Source organism: Pseudomyrmex gracilis, unplaced genomic scaffold (assembly GCF_002006095.1).
Source record: "Pseudomyrmex gracilis isolate BER0280 unplaced genomic scaffold, ASM200609v1 scaffold_0, whole genome shotgun sequence".
NCBI classification, from domain to species: domain Eukaryota; kingdom Metazoa; phylum Arthropoda; class Insecta; order Hymenoptera; family Formicidae; genus Pseudomyrmex; species Pseudomyrmex gracilis.
Window position 1 is genome coordinate 1,081,709 of NW_018020584.1, and position 24,490 is coordinate 1,106,198.

A 24,490-nucleotide genomic window follows, 5' to 3' on the forward strand; every position below is an offset into this window, starting at 1 on the left:
CGAAAAAACCTGATCGAAAAGCTGTAACTTTGCCGCTCGGTCCATTACAGTATACGTGTTCGTGCGTGTACACAAGAGCGCGCGTGCACTCGTGGATATTACGTGCCGCGGTGGCTGATGGATGGGGGTGTTATAAGAGTACACAAAATAAGAGCGACCGACAGGAATTGACGATCAAGAAAGAAGATCAGAAGCGTTTCCCGTCGCTCTCGCCGACTTTTCCTCAAGATTGCACGACCAAGCAAGATCCACGATCAGCATCATTATTGCGAAATTGTTCCTCTGATCGGATACTAATCGAGACGAGTTTGTAGAGGAAAATTACTTATATTTCAAAATTAGTACAACATCTATGTACGTCAATCTTATTAAACTTCCAACGTAATTCTATACGCGTTTTCTTCGAAAAATATAAAGCAACATGAAATTCGGAGCAAAATTGATTCCCAAATTTTCATAAAGCCGGGAGTAAAGTGAATTTTATATGTTTGGATGTATTTTTTGATTGTGACGCTTGATAAATTTATATTTTATTAGTGATACAGTTATTAAGTCAAGACTGTCTTCGTTTTTTTAGTTTTATATATTTTAATAAATTTATATATTTGTATAAATCTAATAACTGACAAACTCTCTCTTTTAACGGGTTAGTCTTCTAAATCTTTTTGTTGCAGTCGCTCCAAAATTGGAGTGATAAGATAAGCTAATGGAATTACAAAATATTCATTTGCTTCATCACAATGAAGTCTGTAACCATTGTTCTTCAACTTGTAATATAGACTCGATGAAATAAACGCATAAATTGCTCGTTGGAATTGACCAGATTTCTTGCTCGTAGCTGTGTACGGTGTGCAAGCCACGAACGGCAGAGAGATCCATCCCGGCTAATCGCTAATTCAGTCTGGAGAGAACAATTAGCCCGGTTGGAGTCTCGTAAACACGGACTCAGATAGAATTCTTTGCAAATTGACCGATAAGCGGGATCGACTAAGACCGAGCGTCCCATCGGTTACAAAGGGAAGTTCGAGAGTTTTGCGGTCCGATATGAGCGAGACGGATTCGGTTTGCGCGGTCCTGAAAGGAGCCGGTGAAGAACCCGGAAGGGGCTCACCCCGACCACGACAAAGTAATTTGCACGGTCGAGCAGAGGACCGGTAGCGGTTCCCGGCCGCTCCTGCGGTCGTCGGAAGATCGTTCCGAAATAGGGGTCAACCACGTTAGACAAGCTGCTTGGCTTTTCGGTTGTGCATAAGACAATGCGCGATCCTGCCCGCTACTAAGGTCTCTCGTGCAGGACATCATGTGCAATTTCGTGCCAAAGCAAACCGAGCTATTTGAACGCGTGTTCGACCGGCGCGGACAAGCGACCGGTGGGTGTTAATCGGTATTAACGTGCTGAGCGGGGAGGGTAATTAGCGAGAGCGGTGATTATCGTTAATGGAAGAGCGCTGTAGGGAAAGGATATAGAACGAGCGCGGAAACGTGAAATTCGTATTTACGCGTCGTTGTTGAAAATCGGATCGCAGTCAGCCGATTGGCTGCACATCATCCCATCGCGGTATTTCTGTAACGGAAGAATAATGGACCGCTCAGCCTGCTTTCAAGCAAAGCTTACTGAATGCGCTTCCGATATCTATGTGATATTGCACTGCGATATTTGCTCGAATGTTCGGGATAAAATGTAACAAGAATAATATTAATTATTATTGGGGTTATTATTATGTTAACTCAGTTATTGTTATAACGTTAACTAGCTATAGGCAATAGTGTTTGCAGAACATTGCAATCAATTTTTCCTTCATCAGAAATATAAAAATTGCGTATTGTTTTTTTTTTTTTTTAATGGGCGCGCGAACTTTTACGGCTGTGCTTTAAGCGACAATATTGCAAGAGCATTTATTTTCTAAATGAATCCATTGAGAGAAATATCGATCTATTGAGTGCTATTTTCTCAAACAAAGTAGCCGACAAAAAAACAGGTTTCCTCGTGACGTTATTACCGCGGAACTAATAAAAAAAAAACGCACATCCTGCGCACTTACTGCTATGGCCCGTTTGCTGTCTAACAAAAACACAGAAACGGTTGGGGAAGCTAGACAGAAACGTTGCAGCCATTCTCGAAAACGAGAATGTTGCGCATAAAAGGAAGAAATGGATGACATCTCGAGGGAGGATAAGAGCGTTTGTAGAGTGGAAAATGGGAGGAGAAGCGAACCATTGTCGTGTCGGGAAATAGAATTCAATGTCTGCTTTAGTGATTTGCAAAAACACTTTTCGAATATTCGCTGCGCGAACCTCATTCGCGGTGCCTTCGTCGCCGAGCCCCATTGCCGCGGCAGATATTTATATTTCCTACATGGTAACCGTGGAATAATATTATGGTAAAAATGCACGATAAAAGCATCTTTCTTTTTGTTACACATTGTGCAATTATGGTCGCGCTTGCTGATATTGTTGAATTTCATCGCAAACCGACCGTTTGAAGGAGATGAACATTTAAATAAATTGCTCTTTCTCGTCTTCTCTTTTCAATTCTTTCATTTATCTTCCAGCTAGTTCTGAAAAGGAACTCGCGAATTATTCTTGCGGAGCGATTCAACGTCGATAAAGAGTAGGTTCATTGAAAATGAGGCCACGTGAAGAGCGAACACATTTCTGTGTATACCGCTTGAGAAATGTATCTATTACTTAACAAATAGCAGAACAAAATGTACGTATGCAGAAGATATAACATGTGCTATTTTGTATACTAACACAAAACAAGCGCGCGCTAAGTGTACGCTAATATTGTTTTTATTTTAACGTGTTGTGTCAATGAAAACAACCTGTCACTACGATGACAGCTACTATATACGTCTTATAAACACATATAAAAGATGTCAGAAATAACTCATGAAAATCAAAATCATAAAATAGTGCGAGGGAGGAGTGGAAAAACCACACATGTGATTTTACTTTAGTCACGTGTTTTAAAAACGTGACTAAAGTAAGGTCACGTGACAGAAAAAAGTAAAAAAAAGAATATTATATATATTATATATAATATTTTATATCTATATATAATATATATATATATATATATATATATATATATATATATATATACCGTAATCACGTGACTGAGGTCAGTTACCAAGGTAAACTCACACGTTCGTTCGCAAGAAATAATTTTGGCGAAATGTATTATGAAAACCGCAGAATTGGAGAAAACAATCGCAAGTTGCGAGAGAAACGAATGCATGAAGAGGAGAGACGGGTAGAAAGAGAGGAAAAAACAGGGAGATGAAATATCTTGAGGAAATTAAAATGCTAAGTTGTGAAGACACAGGCTTCCGCTTCCTTATTTATTCCATTACAGGGTGAGTCCCGGGTATTCTACCAAGCAGGTAAGAGGTGGCGCATGCTTTAGCGCGCCGTTGCGCTCACGTTGCGCAAATTCGCGGAGAACTTGACACTCGCGTCTCAGGTTAACGAGAACGAATGAAAACATTACATTGTAAGATTAGACACAGATTTTGTATAATGAAGTTGCATTCTATTAAATGCACAAAAAAGATTTAACGATAAAGAAAAACTGAAGAAGAAAAAAGTTGTAAGCATTTACATATGCATGTAAACATAGTGTACAGCTGTAGTGTAAACCTGTGTTTTAAGCAATAAATGGGAATAAATCTTGGAGAGTTGATTTTATATTCAATATAATCATTCGAATTTAATTGACGTGTAACGGGACGAACGATCAAGAGAAAATTTCAGCAAACTGTCGGAATTACCGCCTGTAACATACGATTAACCCATCAATTATTTGATTACACGCTATCAGAGTTATCGCACATATTCTAAAGCATTTGATTCTAATTTACAACGCGTCCTGTACACGCCGTTATTTAATTCGCGTAAAATTCGCCGGTATTGACGCGTATTATATAAATCGATGGCGTTTATTCTCTGTGTATGAAATGTATCAAGTAATTTCTCTCGTGACATAAAAATAGCCCATTGAATTTGTCAGAAAGAGTCCCGTGACAAACTACATTAATGAGATTTGCTTTGACATATTGAAACACAAGAATCGATCGCAGCGATATTCGCTTTTATTTTCTTGTGTGTGTGTGTAATCAAGTTTTCTTTGTGAGACGATTAAACCACTAAAGCAAAAGTTAGAAAACAAAAATTAGGTTACATATATTAAATTGGTGCAAAAACAATTTTGGTTTTTAAATCAATTTATTAAGTAATTATTTAATAAATAACAAAAACTTCAATTATTTTCGTAGCAATCTAATAGTGTATTTGATAAAAATGGTGATACAAAATTTTTTTTACAATTAAACACAATAATAGAATTGACACGACGGTTTTATTTGATCCGTAAAATCATATAATCAATACAGATTTTAATTACTCGTTAATTAAATTATTGTAGACAGAATATATTTATTCAGCGTTCAAGATTTCAATTGCTGTTTCGATAATTAATCGGCAACGACGAATGTATATAAGCCTCGTAGGAACAGCGGCCATTGTCTAGGACTTCCTACTTTCGCGAAACGCGCCCGATTGCCGCGTCTCTGTCAATTATTGGAAACTTCCTCGCACCGCTAAAAGCAAACGATTATATTGCGGTGAAAATTATTGCCTTCGTTATTCGCGGACGTCCTCTGCGACAATTTTCGAATTGCGAAGCGCTCATTGTCGAAGTCACTTTTTAATTTATTCGACTTCTCGGAAAGTCTGCTCATCAGCGTTTCTCATTGATTTCCAAAGTTAGAAAGGTGTCTTTATTATTCGGTGGGCGCTGAAGTGAGTGTTAACAGCGAACATCTTTCCTGTTGCTTGATTTCTCTTGTAACACTGAACTTCAACTTTCAAAGATTATTTTGACGCAATCCGTCCGGATAAAACTTAGGCAAACTTATTTAAGTAGTTTGACGTAGCATTTTTTAAAATTTTTCTCAATGGTAAGATTATTTAAAATATAATGACATTAACGCGGTTCAAACCAGAAAACTATTTTCATGAATTCTTAAAACATCACAAAAGCATCAAATATCAAAATGAGATTCTTTTTACTAAATGTAAAGTTATCATTTGTAAATTGTTTTTATAATGTGTGTAGAAAACTTTTTCTCTAAATAAATATATTCGTACATAAAATATATTTTAGACAATATTTGATAAGAACTAATTTGTTACGCAAAATATAAAAAATAATGTCGAGACAAATTTAAATACGCTGAATAGATTTTTTCACAGACTAGAAGATTATCTTCTATCTTAGTGCATATATATCTATAGCAATAACGTTGCAATTTGTCACGTGCCAGTTTACTGTATGACGTATCGCTAACCGCGAGCAAGCTACAAATTGCAAAGTCACCACAACAATTAACTCGACGAAGCGCTTAACGACTGAAATAGTATTTCATTTTACAGGCCTGTTAGCGAGAACATTTCGGAACAATCGTTTGATTTACCGTAAATCGATGTTAGCATCTTCTGATATTCCTGACCAAGATTTTACGACGGAAACACATTACGATATCAAGTTTCCATACGTGCATTGATTTCTGTTTCGATGTTCGATCTAAGAATAGAGAGAGGAGATATCTCGTAACAAGTTTCGTAACACGCGAACATGTAACATCCGAGACATCTTACAATTCGATGTGTGAGAATGAGAGAAACAGGCAATCGATGAGCTAGGAAGCGATCGAACAGGCAAGTTTTTATTTATACTCGTTAATTCCGCGGAGAGGATTTCTAATTTGTAGCTTAGTGCGGAGAGTAGGTCACGATACATCGCGTTGTAGCACAGACTTGATGAATGGTCTATACCTGTTAATTCGCTGGTATTAGAGTACACTCTAGAAAAAGAATAATAACGAAGGAGAAGCCGTAATCAGAGTCGAGATACGTGTAATTGCTTTGCGTAAATATTATTTCAAGTTCGCATCAAGCCTACGTCTACCTAATTTGTGTATAATCTCGCAAATTCAAAAATTTTAATTTTGATGAAACTTTGCACACACATATATATATATATATATATATATATATAGAGAGAGAGAGAGAGAGAGAGAGAAGCTAAATAAAGTGGTTTAAATCGTATTTGGGTCACAACTGAAAATTTCTAATTTCATCTATTTACTTTTCCCCTTCCTCACATATAAAAAACCATTTAATCAAAATCGGAAGTTTTCGGTTTGCGAGATTTTCTTGTTAAAATATATTTAAGAAATATAGTTTATATTACATACGTAAATATTTTTTGCTCAGGTATCATTAAATAATATTTTAAAAAAAACCTATTATTATGCTTCAAGTAGTTTCGTTAAAGCAAATGTAATATCGAGTTTTGCAATAGTGCGATGGTTACCGCAGGCGGTATACAATTTATACAACATTTTATAACGATGTCTAGAAATAGCATCAGCCGAAAAAGTCGATAATGTTATTTGAGAAGACTATAATAAGGTCTAAGAAAAAATAACCATGCGGTCGTTCTGGGTCAGCGAAATCGGCGAGCGCATCGTCGTTTATGTATCTCGATGGCACCGATATTTTACGACGTCTGAAGGCGATGTGTTCGTTGTTACCATCGTGTACAGTCTTACAGTGAAGGTACAAAATCCATCGCGATAGACTTCTTCGTCAGGAATGTGGTGTATCTTAAAGGAATCTACTCTCGCTTGCATTACGATATTACGCAAGTGAAATCACTGATAAAGGTCGCTTGTGATTATATATTTGTTAACCCAGCTCGAATGATAAATGACTTATCAGCGGTCTCGAGAAGTAGTTGTAAAAAAGTGTCTGTGAGCTTCGCGATGATCACGTAACACGCGCAATTCGAAGTTGTAACGTTTTTGTTACCGCGGCTTAATGTACTTTAAATACAATATAATAAGTGAAACACATCCTGAAAATGTCAACAACAAGTAAAAAGTCAATATACAAAATGTTAGTGTATAAAAATGTAGTTTTATTGAAACAAACATTAGTTTATTGTGATTCTTATCTTTATGGCGTTAACAAAAAAGATAATTTATTTTTTTTTATTTATACGTGCGTCTTGATTGAAAAAAAAAAGACGTCTATACGTAAAATATTGTCAATCTATTCATACGCTAACCCTCAATTCCATCCGGGCTTGAACGCAACATTACTCTCGAAGGAAGAGACAACTTCTTCGATCGTTACCGTGACATATACGCGGCGGTTCGGGCCAAGCCCTCGCGAAATCATTCACGAGGCAGACCTCTCACTCTCTCCCCACATGCTCGAAGTAAAATGTGGCGGGGAGACAGGAGAAAATCATGAAAAGTACGAGCGCAAGCGAGTGAGAGTGAGAGTGAGCACACCCGATGTGTACACAAACGAGCGAAACAAATGCCTCTCTCTCTAATTTCAACCTGTGTGAGAGACTTGGCGAATGTCCTGGTAACGAGAGAAGTCGTCAGTGTCTCGGTGGACCTCCATCTGGTACAGCGGGCTGAGACTCCTCGGGGATCCGTCTCGGGTCGTTCGCGTGTCGCCTGGCGTGCCGGGTTTTTCGCTGTCGTGTTTTTCTTTTCTTCTCGCAGTCGCGCCCTAAAGCGGACCACGTAATCCGCTCGATACTCGTGAGAACGGGAGCGTGCGAGACGGAATAAACAGTATACGTATAGAAGGTACTCGCTTACGTTCGAGATCGTTAACTTGACGCGTATTCGTGCAAGATCGCCAAGATTTTAGAGTGCGCGGAAGTAACTTTTTCATCAAACGCTCCAATCAAACACGCACTTGCCAGTTTTGATATCGCGCTTTGATTGATACCACGTGGATTGAAATTGATGACAGCTGCCTCTGATTGCTTCTGGTAACAATACTGAAATTTACGTCTCAATGCAATTGCATTTGTTATTGTATCTCTTGTCAATCCGGCGTGAACTGTTAGAACGCATAAAAAAAACGCTTTGAGAAAATTACGTGAGAGTTAAAATGAGATTTTTTCAAGAGTTTTATATAAAATTACAGTAAAATGTGCGTTTTCACGTGCCTCGTATAATATGAATGTATATTTTCTGCAATTTTAATTATAATTTGCAAATATATTTAAAAAATTGTTTCAAGTACTTAAGACGCAAATATAGAAAACAGTTCGTGATCGATTGTGATAACTAATAACATTAAAAATATTTTTTTCATATATAAACAATATATTAATATTTCTATTTTAAATAGATTCGGATGCAATAACAAAAGCTGTTGTTTTGATTAATTCAATTATTTTCTCTTTGCGGTAAACATTGCGGTCGAGCGCAAAAATATATGTGAATGCGAACACGAAGATAAACGAAACGGCGATGTGCGTCGCGTGGACGTGCAATTTAATTCAATGACCAACTGCTGTGTATTAGGCTTGCCGCGTGTTATGCTACTCGAAACGATCGTCAAGCTAATCGGCAGGAAATAATTTGTTTGGTCGCACCCGGATTATACATAGGGGTGTGATTGGCCGTAGATGATCGATTGCTGTATATATTGAATTGCATATATTGCTGTTTGTGTGCGTGCGGAAATTAGAAGCCATCTAAGCGTTACCATTGTCGCGAAGCAATTGAACGTGATGATCCACATGAGAGAAACTTTTCAGTGTGTGTGTGTGTGTGTGTGTGTGTGTGATGAGCCTGATAAATTAATTCAATTTGCGGAGATAAAACGCTCGCAATTTAAAGCAAGTCGTAATTTTTGAAAATTTAAAACTTAACAGTTTATAGAAAAAAAAAACATAACATCTTGATACACAATTGCAATATTATTAAATATGTTTTTGTAATAACATTAGAGAATAAGCCGGTCATTGCTATTAATTGTACAAGATGCTTAAAACAAATGTTAACACACATACTTAGAGAATTTGTACATGTTGAAGTTTTGGAATTCTGGAGACCACTTGGAGAAGAATATATTGACGATAATGAACAAGTAGAGACTCTTTGAACATTTGTTGCTGTGACATATCTTATGTTCTGTTTTTCGAAAAAAGTTACTTGCATATAAATATTAATATATTTTTAAAGCACTTTATATTATATTAAATTAATATATGAGTATTGTAATTATGTGTAAGTAGATAAACATAGTTACATGTGTATTACGCGTAATGTGATAATGTTATGATTATATTATGTTTAATATGATAATGTTAGTTATTGTGTCGTAGAATCATCGAATTTCTCATTAAACAGATACGTGTAATTGAACGCACGTTTATGTCAGTAGTGAGTAACATCAAAATACAAATTTACAACATATGTTTCCAACAAGTGCCGCCGATTGATTATAGCGTGTGAAGGTTTTTGACCGATAAATCGACTTTCGCGCGTGTATATACTTAAAGAACACTTGCTATCGTGGACATTCCGTTTCTAATTTGCGTTCCGCTACCCGCTCTGACGCGTTCACTCTTACAAACGTTTGTGAAAAATCGATAGTTTGTCAAGTGACAGTGCTTTTTCATTTATCTTTGATGCGACAGTTTCATAAAATATGTGATATCTGTCATTTTGTGTTTAAAGTTTTGTTTCTTTTACTTTTTCTTTTTTATTTGAAGTTTAAAACCAAATAAATTTTAATATTCTAGAAGTTATCTCAAATCTTATAAATCACACAGATACATTTCGCCAGAATATTTAAATATTTTGTTTTACGACGTTTTAGTTCCGTATTTTTTCACTTTTCATTAAATTCGATCAAGATGATCATCAATCAATTAGCTATCGAGAGACGGATTATACGCAGATATTTGGAAATTTTGGCAATCAAGAGGTTTTACATGTCTCCGCATTATAAGAATTTATGCGTTTTGATTAGCATATTGTAGTGTCAGTAGCACATGCAACAAGTTATTGTGCGAGCTTCGCATAATTTTACCGATAACGAAAATCATCAAATGTCGATGGTACATTGATTAGTTTTATTTATATATTCCAAACGCAAATGAGAAGATATCGTTTTCAAAACTTCATCTCGTGAGCAGCTCATTTACAGACAGTGCCATAAAATTAGAAAGTGGTCTACTAATAATTAGTTGTTTTAAATTGATTCGTTTTCGTTGAGATAATTTTGAAATTTAAGAGATTGTTTGCGTTTAAACCGTAACTTGCATTAAATGTCAAACCTTCCTCTTTTCGAGGCAGTAGTAATTTCACTTCCACGTGCGTAATCCACTTTCACGAAACCGGTATTGTGGCGCGCGACACTCGATCCCGTCGCGCGGCGTCGAAGTTGCCGCGAATCACTCCGCGAAAATCGAAATTGTAAAACACAAGTCGGCCATGAATTTTTTGATACCTACTTACGGAAAGTCTCAGCTGTTTTATGGGATTTGATATCGGACTTCGTAGGGGCTCGAAGTAGTGGACGTGCCACGCGGAAGGAAGTGCGAAGCGGTCTCATGTGTTGCACGGTGCGCTGAACCAGAGACGAAAGAAGGCGGAAAAAAGGCAGTGAGGGAACCTACGGCGGAATTTCTTTAGCCAACTTTGCGAAACGGTGAGTCAAGTAGCGAGATAAAGTTTAATGGATCTTCAGGTTCGAACTTTTGATGTACGAAAGAACACATTCAAGTAGTACGTGAGCTTCATTGTAACTTTGAACAGTGCTAGCGTTAAAACGCTTCGCGCTCGATCATTTCTTATGTCTGTTTTGTGTCGCGCCTGCGAGGGAAACGTGTACGTGTTTTGTGACACTGTTTCACATTTTTTTTTTTATCTGTAGTAAAGACGAGCAAGATAAATGTTATTTAAACAAGCAACTCTTTAACTATTTCGAGAAGTAAATCTTTATCAGTAGTAACATGAAAAAGTGATATTTTTCGAAAGTAAAATTTGATTATAAGAACAGTTTTGCGTTTATATTGTTTCTTAATAATCTTACGAGAGATATAAAATTTAATTTTAAAAAAATGATGAAAACGCGTGATCGTACTGTTTGAATTTGCCTGTAATTTTAATAAAGTTCAATTGTCCGTTTAAAATTAGAATATCCGTTATTATCCGGACATTGCCGTCTCACTCGATCGAGCATCTCGATCGCTATTCAGGCAATCGAATTTGCTGGATACCGATACTACGACATATCGATCGGCCAACAAACGAATTTACCGAACATTTGCCTGCTAATTCACCTATGCATGCCACATAATCTGGTTACGTTGCTGGCGCCGCAGGAATGCGCGGGATACTCACCTGTGTGGCTAATAGCGCTGTAGTACTCTCGATTTTCGCATATCAGTAAATATCTCTTTGCACTGCAAAGAAAACAATAAGTAAAATAACAAAAACCGAAAAAACATGTTTGTCAGCAAACAGATACTCAATATAATCTTTGCTTTTGGTCTTGACAAGTGTGTTTTTATTTTATTAAATTGTATATCAAATTGTATATCAAAACGCGTGTGTTTTTATTTTATTAAATTGTATATCAAATGTGCTGGCTTCTATAGTTTTAACGTTTGAAACTTCCACGTCTATACGTGGTTGATTGATTTTTCCATTGTAGTCTGTGTTTCGATTGCAACACACCGCAATCGTACCACAGGCGTGCAATTCTATCACGCGCGATCTGAGGTTATTGCAGGAAATATGGTTGTCACTCCCGAGCCCTTTATATACAACCCCACTATAACCCTTTGACACGTAAACCCTATTCTGTGTGACCTTAGTTCTAACGGTCCGTGTAGTCTCAGTTTCAGTCCTTAGTTTACAATCGAAGCTGACTAGATCAATCATTTCCGGTTTGAGTAAATGTTTGCAATCCTCAAGCACAACCTTCCCTTAATTAAACCCTGTTCAATTGACTAATACCGCAATGTTGCTGCAACGCAACACTTTACCGTAACTCAATTTCAAAACAATTAGATTCTGTTTTGTTTCCGTATGTGATCAGATTCTTGAGAATTGATTCTTAAATGATTTTTTCAAAAATTGTGAAAATAGTCATCAAGAAACTATCGTGATACAAGTTTGATTTTATTTATATTGAAACTTATATGTGAAAATGAATACAAGTTTGTGTGTGATCACCTTGTACTCTCAAAATTTGAAATATTAAAATATTTGAGAATTAAATTATATTGAACATATTATTAATTAATTTAAAAAAAACACTGTCTAGTTGCAGCAACATGCATATTTGATATAATCGGTCTTGTGAGAATTTAAATTTTTCCACACGTGTTCCGCAACTGACTCGGTCGATTTGCCCGTTGATTTCACTAAACGTTTGTCTGCCAATTTGCTTAGGCATAACATGCGTGAATCTGCAGCAATCTCGTTAACGTTATTGGACACACGGTAACGCGCGAATGCGTCACAATTACAGAGAGAAGCAAATTGCCGGGTGCTGCTGTCCGGAAACGGACTTTGCAGTCTTGTCGTCTAGATGAACGCTTCATTCTTCCGCCCCGGAAGACTCTGTCTTTCATGCGACTGGAAATTAACCTGAATCTTCCTTGGAACTCTGGCTTTTGTCGTCTTACATCGTCGATAAAAATAATCTAAAATTTATAAAAAAAAAACCTTACAGACATAAAAATAAAATATTTGCAATATATTTAGTTAGAAAAATAATCTTTCTTCTTGTGTTTTTCTTTTTTGGCTCTTTTTTCAACTTTTAGCACACGAATTTACCGACAACATTTAACATAAATTACACGCGTCAAATTTCCAAATTGCAATTTCAACTCTCTCTAAATTGTTCAAAGAAGCTGCCATGAAAATTGAAGGTGGTTTCGAATTGTTCTCTGAATATTGATTTTAACGAGACTGACAAAACCAGTTTGTTCCATGGCGAATAACAAGAGCGCGATTCGAGCTGTCATACTTTGTTGAGATGGATTTTCGCGATTTGTAAAATATCGTTGCGGGAATAATTCGAGATATCGTTTTATCAATTAATATCGACGGACAATCACGTCACTATGGCTTCGCAGACACTCCGCTGAATATCGGGCTGTACAGCTCGCTGGTGGTATAATTGCCGTTGCGGTATCGCTCGTCAGTAACCCGTCATTACTTCGGCTTCTGCGTTGTTTGCGGCTAGCTTTGGTCATGCCATTTCCTCGATATCTATTTTCCTCTCTCTCTCTCTCTTTCTCTTTCTCTTTCGACCTCGCGGGGATTACCCCGGGCGCCGACGGTTATTGTCTTTCCGCGAAACAGCCGCAGGATATCGTCGCAAATAAAGCACTAGACGATCGGCTATGAGCGTCTTAAATAAGCTTTTTATAGAAAGCGATATCCCCGTTAATGTACCTCCTCGTTCCGCGCATTTCCCGCATAATTGCCAGTCTGCCTATATAGACATCGCGTTTAAACTCGTGAAGTAATTAGGGTTTTTGCGAAAATGAAGGCTAATGTGACAAATGTTAACATTACAGTTACGAGCGAATAATTCTCCCTTTTGTAAGTTTAAATACATTTATAAAATTATAGGATAATCTAGTTAGCACTCTACCAATGATTGGCACTTATTGATTTTTTTCCAATTTAATTTTCCTTTGTCTATATTTAATATCTTTGTCTATGGTTATTTTTTTATATTTGACGTTGAAGTAAAATTAATTTGGAATTTTTATAAAAACATATCAGAGTTTTTTAGTTGCCTCTTAGAAATGAAAAAAACTTGACAAGTTTTTAAAATGCCAATTAATTGGTTTATTCTACTTGGTTTATAAAAAGTGCGTATCTTCACGTGTTCATTCCTCTTTCTCTCTCTCTCTCTCTCTCTCAATTATTCCAAAGACGGTAAGATCTTTAATCAATCTCGAAATTACAGTACATGTGGCGAAGATTCCTTGCGCACCCTGAAAGCGAGCAACAATTCCTATGTATGTCCTGGCACCCTGACGTGCATGTTTTGTTTGTTGAGGTGCACGTTCTCTTTATCGTCGGAAGTATCGTCGTCGGTCGGAAGTTTCGACACGCGCCGCGAATTTCGCGCTCGCATCGGGAGCGAGGGAAGGAGAAGAGAAACGGAACTGTGCCACCGCGGCGGAGGAAGCGGCATCGTGGCTGTTTGTCGAGCGTGTAACGAGTACCGTGGTAATTGCTCCACAATCGAGGCGGTAACCGGCGCAATATCTGCATGCGTTGCGCCCCGCGGACGAGACTTAATTGCGCCTGCGTCAGGAACACGTATCTCCTGATGCTTTCTAATGCGAGGGGGAAAGACGACGACGCAAGACACAGCGAGCGCACGCTGCTCTTTTGTTACCGCGATCATTGCGACGAAATTGCCGCGTTTCCCGACGTTAAGCCATCCGCGTTATCTCGCAACGTTTATCACCGTCCGTGAGCGGCGGCTTTCATAAACAAAGCGAACTTTGAATTAACACAGATTGCACGGGAAAGATAAGTCCCAAACATTTGACGATATCTTCATTGAGAAAGAGGAATTACTCACAAACAAGATCTTTCCGTATATCTAAAGCGTTCTATTAAATTTCTTGTGATTCTGTACGATGTCAATAAGGTTCACGTTATTTTCGCTTTATAATAATAACGATATTGCGCACAAGCAAAACTAAAATAGAAATAACTGTTCTCTTATTGATCTCCAATATTGGAAAATGCACACTACGTGTGTTTGAACAAGAATGACGATTTTTTTTTTTTTTTTTTTTTTTTTTTTTTTTTTTTTGTTCTATCTCACGTGCAACTCTCGCACGCAGCGCGAAAATTTGGCGATTGCCGCAAACCGCCGATAACCACGCGTACACAAATATTTCGCCCCGATATTATTTCACGCGACGTCGATGCCCTCGATAGTGTAGAGGGTGTGTGTAAGTATAACTTCGTTACACGTTATTACAAAACAATTACGTAAGGTCAACGTGTGGCAATGAGCGCAGTCGGGCAGTAAGATAATAGTGTCGCCATTGGAACGAGAAAAGGGCGTTTTTTTTTCTGCTCCCCGCGCACTGTAACGAGAATAGTTCGGATCGATGTCGCCTCTATGAGGTTAAAAAAAAAAAAAAAAAAAACATGCACGCAAACAGAAAATATTTACATACCATCTATGTATATAAGTTTGTAATCTATTTGAGTAAACACGATTATTTCTATAAAAAATTTATAATATTTAAGTAATATTTAAATAATATTATAACATATTTTTATTACTTTTTTATATACTCTGCATATGTGTAAAGAAAACTAATACATAGTATTGTGTTTTTGTGAGAAAAAGTTTCAAGTGAAATAATCTTTGATCATTTTTCTCTTTGGTCAATAATAAGCTATTAAGCTATTAATCTCATTATGCGTTCGAATTAACGGTTTTATCTTGAATTAAGTTCTGAAGAAAAATATTTAATTTTGAGTTTAATTTGCATTTATGTCGAGACTGCAACATATTCCGTGTTCGTATTCAAAGCGTTTGAACAGTTGCACAAATATTTTTCACGGAAAATGTTTGCTATTGTTTGCACTTTGTGTAGCGATAAAATTTTTGCGGTAACAAATACACGTACAAATGGAAACAAAGAAAACTGTGAGATGTGCAACTATTTTTTGTTAAGTTAAATAAAGAAACGGATATACATTACGTAGAATTACGAAATTAAATTAAATTAGATGAATACATTTATTGCGCGAATTTCAAAACACGTATATAAACAAGAAATGAGATATGTACTGCGCATTTCTGCCTTTTCGCCGAATTTCGCAAAATTTTACGAGAAATTAGAGGCAAATTTCAAGTTTGTTCTGCTCGCGCGATGATAGAGATAATGATAGATTATGCAACATGATCCGTTACCGTAATATCCAGTTTAGGATTACCGCAGACTAATCGAATCTCACGGCTTTGCGAAGGCAACTTTCCTTTTATATTTATTTTTTTGGTAGTAAATTTTAAGCATCATTTTGATACATGCACGGCGAAGATTTTATGCAAAGCAGTTAAATTCGTAATTCTTATTCGACCTTAATTAGTAGGAAAATTATTGCAATAAGCGAACCAATTTCCAACTTGGCAAGCTTTTCTCTGCCGATTTTCCAGGAATAATATCTTTTTATCTTTTCGTTGCGCAGATGTTCGGCGCAAGTGCTAATAAAAATAATTAACATATTTTAATCAAAGGTCTTAAATCTTTCTGTTGAGAAAGAAATTTTAACTTGAATGAAATCATAAATAAAGTAAATTTAAAATATTTTAATATAAGAATCTCTCAGAGCGTTGAGATCTTCCTACTTTTATATCAACTTTTAGAGAAACGGCAGTTTTTAAAACTTCATCTACTTTTGCTGAAATTTCTATGAAAGTAGTTTTATCGTCATTTCACAAATTTTGCATAAACCATCACGTTGTCCGTAAGAACACAATTTATAATGAACATATTTCGACTTAGTCAGTTTTTTTTATTGTTGCTTGTTAAATTTGACTTTAAAATTTATTCGGCGGAAGGAAATATTGAGCAAACAGAAACATCTGCAAAACTTTTACGTTCGCCTTGTTTTTTTTTTCTTGCGGATCGCTGTTCGCTACGTGCAAGTTATCAGCGCGCGTAAAAAAAAAAGGTACGAATTTTTAATGTTTACGATTTGCGTTTTTATGATTCCGCACGGCACAAGAAATAAAAAAATTGGGATAATTTTAGTGGATTCGGACAGAGAAAAGGGGACAGCCATGAATGATGCAATAAATTCTGCGATAGCCCTCCTGACGAAACCCACCCATTTTTTGCGCAAAATCGTGGCGCTCCGTCAATTGTTTTGTTTGCATCTGCTTTGCATTCGGCGGTAGCGCGATTTATCGCGCCGGTAACATCGCGAGAGGGGAGGACGAGGCGATTCGGAGTGTGCATGCCCGGAGATCAAAATTAATGCAGCTAATTTGCAGCTCGAAGTGGAGACATTAGCGTAACAAATTTACGTTCCATCGTCGGTGAACGGAATGACAGGAAATTCGCTTGAGCGACGCGCGCGACGAAGAGATTATCCGAGGAATTAAATTTCTGTAGGCAATCCACATTTTGTGCATAATTAATTAATCAGTTTAATCCCTTCAACTTGTCTCCAATCACCTGCCACTCTGTTGTATCAAACAGGAAATTCTATTTCGCCAGGCTAACTACTTAAGCAATGACAGCCGTAGTCGAACTATAATATTAAACTACCAAATACAAAATTCAAATGTTACACGCATATGTCGCATTTGATTCAAATAAATTTGCGAGTCTTATTAATATATTCTCACCTTTAGAACCAGACACGACAGATCCAAGCGCTGCGCGCGATATAGTTTTACGTGTGTAACACACATATTCGTATAACCCTGAATGATCAAAAAATACATATTTGACAGTGGCTGAAGCGACACGCGAGGTCAACTCGTAAAAAGAATCAATGACGTTCAGTAGAACAAGTTCTGTAGCAATCAAACGTATTTGGCTTTTATTTTTAAAATCAACAAATCAACGAGTGTTGACAAGATGACAATTCAGCAATTTCTGCTGAACGCGATCAATTATTGTGAAAGGTGTCAATACTTTGAAATACATACACGAAAGTTTCGACTTATATACGGATTTTTTATGAGAGAAAGATTTATCGTCGATAAAGAGATATTGATAGTTTAAAGATATAAATAGTTCTTAATATTTAACGAAGAAATCGGAGAATGAAACGCAATGGAACTACACACACACACACACACACTATACAAAAAAGATTTACATAAGTTTCTCACACATGTAACAAAGAAAAAACTCACTATGTGTACTTCTCGCGATTTTGTTAATTTAGTTTTTTTTTCTATGCGCGATCAATCATCAATATTATGTAAATAGATGTTCACTTGCACGATATATATCTTTCGTTATTTCGATAAAAATCAGTTGCTGCTTTACTCGATCTACTCTCGAGCGCGTGTCGATCGAGACGATCGAGACGATCGATCGAGAGATCGAGCCGGCAACCTGCGCGCCGATCAAGCTCGCAGCAACTTTAGAAGGTAGCACAGGTGATTCTCGCGCAGGTATGTGTTTTCGAGAACTCTTCTTTGTTTATTTTTATAAATCGGCAGTAAGATCGAATTCTCCAAGCGTCATTGGGTGGCACATTGTGACATCCTGGAAAAGTAAGTCCTGGCTTGAGGTGACCAAACAGGTGCATTTGACCAGGGAATCAGGTTGCGTGAGAGATCGACAAGCTAACGTTACCAACCGGTTCTTTGCTCAGGAAACTCTGAGGTGGACGATGATTGCTCGATCGCTTCGACGATTGTTTTACGATGCGGAACGAGACCGTAAGAAACCGTGTACACGGTGTTTTCATATGCAAGCCGACATTTCTCGATTCAATAAAAATTATATTTGCAACAAAGCGTATTATATTGCACATAAATAACTTAATATACAATATTTTGGATTTTGTATGAAATATTGATATACACAAACGCACTGATACGAGAAAAGTGTTTATTTATAATTAACAAACTTTTTGTTAATATTACTGCTTAATTACTGAACGAGATTTAGATCTATTGTGTAACAATCGAATTACACGATCAGCGAGCGTGGAAAAATGTTACAAACGAATACAATCCTCTTCGCTACTTAGTATCCTGATAGTGGACACCTGGTCGCGCACCTGAACTACCTGGTTCGTAAATTTATCTGCGCATAAAGACCGCGAAGATCCTCCTTACGATTTTTACCTCTCTGGTAGATGGAGATTTGTTTTGTTTTAACGCTTCCTAACCTATGGCTTCCCTTTCTAAGCGCACGATCGTCTTGTCGTAGCGAGCGCATTGCTCTTTCGGCTTTAACTCTTTCTTACACCCCCGTACAATACATGTCAATATATTTATCTCTCTGAACAAAATTAAAATATTTGATAAAATATACTATTCAAATATTTTTAGGAAAATGTTTTTTATTGTTTAATTACTGTATATAAAATACGTTGTGTATATTTGTTTTTACAAGCGACAAAAGTTTTAAATCACTCAGTTTCTATCGTTATTACCGTAACCTTTCTATGACATTTTCCAAATCCTGTATTAGAGTTCGCATATTTATACGTCAGGTGACCGAGACGTTTTCCACAACATTCTTCTTCGTGGAACTTGCTCGACGACCTTCTCCGCTCGGAAAACTGTTTGCAGGCGAGTTTTATGAAATTTCTAAAGATGTTACGACCGCTCATTTAAACTGTAATCAAATTAATTCTACACAAGATAGCACCATCTCAAAGAAAAAGCTACGAAAAATTGTTTCTTCAGTGGTTTTTAATTTTCGGTGTAGTTGAAAAGTGTGCGTGCGTGTGTGCGTGTGTGTGTGTGTGTATTGTTTACAAAGCTATTTTAAAATACAATTCTTGGTTTAGTTAGGTCAGAAATAGAATGTAAAACGTTTTAGAATTTGTGAGTAAATTGAATTTTTAAATACCTTTGAAACTATCATTCGTTTGAATGACCCACTAATAACACTTTGTATTTTTTTACCTTGAAATAATCTTGCAAAATACACAAAAATGTAATACAACGATATTTTTAAGATATTCCTTCGACAAAAGTTTTAGATAATACATATGTTTAAGCAAATGAATTCTTTTTTTGTGATTATTACTACTATTAAAAATCAATGACTTGAAATCACAATGAGAAACGAGAGTCCAATATTCTCAAGTGAACAATCGAGAGCGTTCAAGCAAATCGAACATTTCCCCTGGTCAGGAGAGCAGCATGAGCGTAAGTGTGAGATAGGTTAGCGTAGATCTAAGGTGAATGCACCGACGGGTATGTTGCTGTATTGCGTCTTCGTAGACCTGATAATGTGAGTAGTGTGGTAGTGAGATTTGTAGTAGGGCAACATATGCGTGGCAACGACTCACTGTTTGATGTCATGTCATAACAGCATTTTTTTATCTGCGCAGAGAAGGATGATCTTCTATCAAATAAATAACTAGAGTTCTACGGTTGTGTGAAAACATTTGGATTGCATTAATTTTCTCCGATATGACGTTCACGTCCAAAGTAATTAATTCCAATTTTTAGAATTGAAATTTCTGAGTTAGAAAAATTTCGCGCGCAAGCTGACGCGTGAAACAACTGGAAACACACTTTTTAATTATTTAGACTATTTCTCAACTTTTAAATATATATTCTTCGTTTGTGATTAAAAGTTAAATGTATGTTTAAAAATTTATTAACAGCGTCACACACGTCTACGTAGATCGTCACAACGTGCGGTTTGAAATAAAAATCACTATTTTCTGTAACATATTGATGTCAAAATTTGTTTAATCAGTGACATGTGGATTTGATTTATAATATTATAAATTATAAAACTATTTTATGCGATCTGACATAGTTGGGTTCGTTCAAATGCGAATTCCAGAGACTGGTACTTGATAAACGTGTTCACATAAGAATAATCGTGACATTTAAATACAGAGAAATGGTTGCGACTGCAATTTAAAATTAAATTTTTCAATTGCGTGAAACCCCGCACGAATTAACATATTTCAACAAAAAATCTAGTTAGTGATAGTAACAGTGTCGTAGCTATTTTCTTAATGTGATGTTAATGAATATATCTGAGGTTTTAATCAAAATTATAATCACACACATAATATAAATATATAATTATATTTAAAATGTAATTTATAACAACGTTCTTCTCTTAAAAATCTTAATCTCAAACTCGAAAAACGTAAACATAAAAAATCAAACAGCGACAGAAGACCCATATTTTTAGAACATTCCACGCGCAATATTATGACGAGAATTTATTGTCTATCACATTCTTTATCGTTTGCACAAATGATAAAGAAAGTTTTACGCATTTAATATAGATGTTGTGAGAATATTTCGTCACGTCGCATTCACAATACTTTGTATTATTTAAATAAGAAATATATAATCTCAACAACATACTCCGCCAAAAAGAAAGGGCAAGTGAATCCAGCGGCAATCGACAGACACACTTTGTTGTTAACCTGTTACCTTCACGACCAGCTTTTACCCCTACCGTGGATGTGCGCTGTTCTAGCTGCGGTACGCGGAACTTGGTTGAACGAGGAGGAACGAGGAAGGTAACGACGTGGAAGGAGAACGCAGGTGGAAGGTGGGGATAGACGGTAAAACTGTGACCTTACACCTTCGGGCAGGTGCAACATCCTGCAGTCTCTGCTACCCTGCTCGCCCACGCTCGCGGAATTCACCTGAAAAGGAAATCTCTTTCGGTGACGAGACCGCGGCGCGACCTACCTGTTTGCGATGCGCGCGAGGCTGTTATCGCCGTCGTCATCACCGACAAGAACGTCGTCAGCGCAATCGCACGTCGCGCTATCGCGCTCCTCCTTCCTGGCAACACCAGCCGCCTGCATGCTCTCCTGTTACTCGGCTGGTCATCGAAATCACAAGTAACCCAACGTGTGATACAGATATATAGTAAATATACATCCATTCAACTATGTATGTATTATTTTTATAGTTTTCTTTCTATTTCTTTCTCTCTTAGTTTATCGCAGCTACATATGTTTGTGTGTAAGAAATAAAGTTATTACAAGTATTTTCCTGCATCATTACAATTTAATCTGCAACACATTTCCGATGTTAATCGTTTAAAATACTTTGGTTCACTCTGTCTAGAATTTGTACTAGTATACACTTATATTAATGTGTCATTAAATTCTATTTTGATAAGATACGTGAAACGATTGATAAGTATCCGAAACGTGTAGATAGCGATCAAGATATCACATTGCAGTTATTGTTAACAAGTTTCATTCTTTAGAAGAACAATTGTCAAACATTGGCTCATGATCTCACATAATTTTTGCGCGAAACCGTATCACAATAAATAGCCATTACAGCAGCTATGTGTATACATGCATATGAAGGCAAGTAAAGATACGTACGTATGAAATTATATATGTGCGTACAAGTCGATAAAGTTCTATGGTGCTGAATTATTGAAATTTTAGTATAACTTTTGCCGCGCGATTTCTACTAGCATTCTTCTCTCACGTTTGAACATTATACCTCGCGATACTCTGCCTCAGAACATAAACGACAATTCTATCAGTAAATATTTCTCAAGACAGCCGCTAACTTCGCGCACCACAAAATCAATTGACGTTTATTACGAGACTTATTCAAACGCAAAATAAAAACTGTTTGCATCAGTGTTTGCGAATCCTAATTAAGATTCTCTTTGTATTAAGTGCTCGAGGACAAAGAGGGAAGAGAAATAGAAAGAGATGGGGAGACAGAGAAAGAGGGAAGAACGGCCGGACTTAATCTTTGAATAACGTGGAGAGGACGCAAAGAGAAAGGGAGAGAGAATGTACAGATATATAGACTGAAGGTACCCTCGAAAGTGGGAGGTGTGGGCGTCGAGCCAGGTAAAACGCTGCACCTCTGAGTCCCAGGCAAGCAGGCGATCGAGGAATCGAATGGAGACGAAAGCAGGCGCAAGGCAGGTATCGATGCAAAGCCTGAGTTGTTGCCTGGATCACCGTAAACGCGAGACGGGCGTTTCCGGTGATCCTCATTAGTCGCTCTCGACTAATTAGACGTTGCATGTCGCGTAATCACTTTCGCTCCTGTTGTGAGAACTGTTGTATTTCGTTTATACCGAACGCGCAATTCGAAAGAGATACTTTGTTTCTTTCACCAAAACTGGTTCACACAAGGATACACTTTGCCTGAGAGAGGCAGCTATTTCTTTATTTGAACGTTTTTGTATTCTTTTAAATATCGCAAAGCACGTACAAAGTGGAAAAAGGTTTTTGCAAGCGAAATACAGAACTATTAAAAAAATTTTGTGGAGGAAACTGTACATAGTAGCAAGCTTTGTAATGATTGTACATCAATTTGACTGTGGTTAGATTTATCTTTGTTATGTTTGAATGTTATTTAGTTTCGATTTTAACATAAGTGTCTTATTAATTCAATTTATGACAAATAAGGTTTTATTTTTTATTTTTTTCTGACATTTTAAATTAACTTTAGTTTTATAGACTTTTTATTTATTTTTTATTGTTCATGAGTTAAATAACTATCAATTTTTTTCCATTTGTGCCGATTATCAATCTACTATTTCTCTTAGGTAAGATGTAGTTTTTTATTAGTGCAAAATTTCTATTGTACTTTATAATTTTTTTGTTGGTAATTTTCTTTTATTTTTATACTTTTCTATTTTTTTACTCAATTATTCACTGAAGAAGATCCGATCTATGAATCGAAACGTCTTTTATTTTGATTATCTTGTTTTAATGTTAAAACTATTATTTTTATATTGACATATTGTATATTCCTCGCATTTGCTTCATTTTTACAAGCTGTTTCATTTATTTAAAGAAAATTCTAATCAGTTAGACAAATAAGAAAATTATTTTAAATCTCGAATTTTCTAAAATATCGCATTAACTGGTATTTCACGTTAATTTTTCTACCACTTTAAAAGAAGCCCTCGTCACGCCTGCGTGTTGGCTTCGGAAGAGTCTCGTGTCAGTCACGCGCATGAAGGTGCGAGACGCAGCACGTTTATCCACGATCTCGCGCATTATCCACGACGTGCGCAGAGTCGCTGGTTATTGGTATCGACGTAGCAGGGGACCAGAAAACAGTCGCAGGTAGACACTTACTGCGTATGTCGCAGGCTTCGGTCACTTGACGCGTCCTGCTTCGTGTCGTCGCGATAACCATTACTTGAAAAAACTGTTATTTTCTCATGTTTGATTAGTTTTATAGAATGTTTCTTTGTTGTCACTGATTGATAACGGACGTTTTTTAACAATTGTATTAATAATTATCATGTTTATTTGCGTTATTTGAAATAACATTATTCGATTTCTTAACAGATGTTGTATATTAAAAAACAGACCAGCAAATATCAAGAATTGCAAAATCATTCGTTTAGCGTTACATTTTTATTATCCATTAAATTGAGACTATTGAAAAATATAGACAAGTTTTTTAATTGCGCATAAATTAACATATCAAAGAACCAAGTTATTCTTGATACTTTTTATAAACTAGATATAATGAATATCATTTTAATTACGTATATCAACTTTAAGTGCTATTTATTTTCAAGGTTTCATCAGAAGGTTATAAAAAACTAACAAAATTGAAAAACGACGTTGTGTTGTAAGAATCGTCACACTGATTATTATAAAAATTGTTTATTCAGTTTTATTTCGTACAGGTTTTCGTGACGATGTTACAATAATTGTTTAAAATAACTGCGCGACTAAGATTACAATACACAGTTCACTACTAATAACTACGTGACGATAAATGATTGACTGTAACTGACTGCTTGATTCTGACTGACTGACTACTCGCCTCGGTTCGAGGGCGCGCTTTTATAGGGCCTGAGTTCGGCCAAGGAAGGTTCTGGAGTTTTCCTTATTTGGTAATATTCTAGAGCATTCTCGAATGTTCGAGAATAATCTAGAATGTTCTAGATTCGGCTGTGTGCTAG

General features: G+C 36.5%; 1 protein-coding gene across 2 annotated transcripts in view; it reads left to right on the forward strand.

Moving 5' to 3' along the window:
- Positions 1-7,476: 7,476 nt before the first annotated feature.
- LOC109855632 overlaps positions 7,477-24,490 on the forward strand; it is a 92,434-nt gene continuing 75,420 nt past the window's right edge. Inside the window, exons 1-2 of one of the 2 annotated variants that reach the window (XM_020430128.1) lie at positions 7,477-7,861; positions 10,392-10,539. The gene's annotated coding sequence lies outside the window, so the exon portion shown is untranslated. The remainder of the gene's footprint in view (positions 7,862-10,391; positions 10,540-24,490) is intronic. The other variant, XM_020430217.1, reaches the window with a different exon arrangement.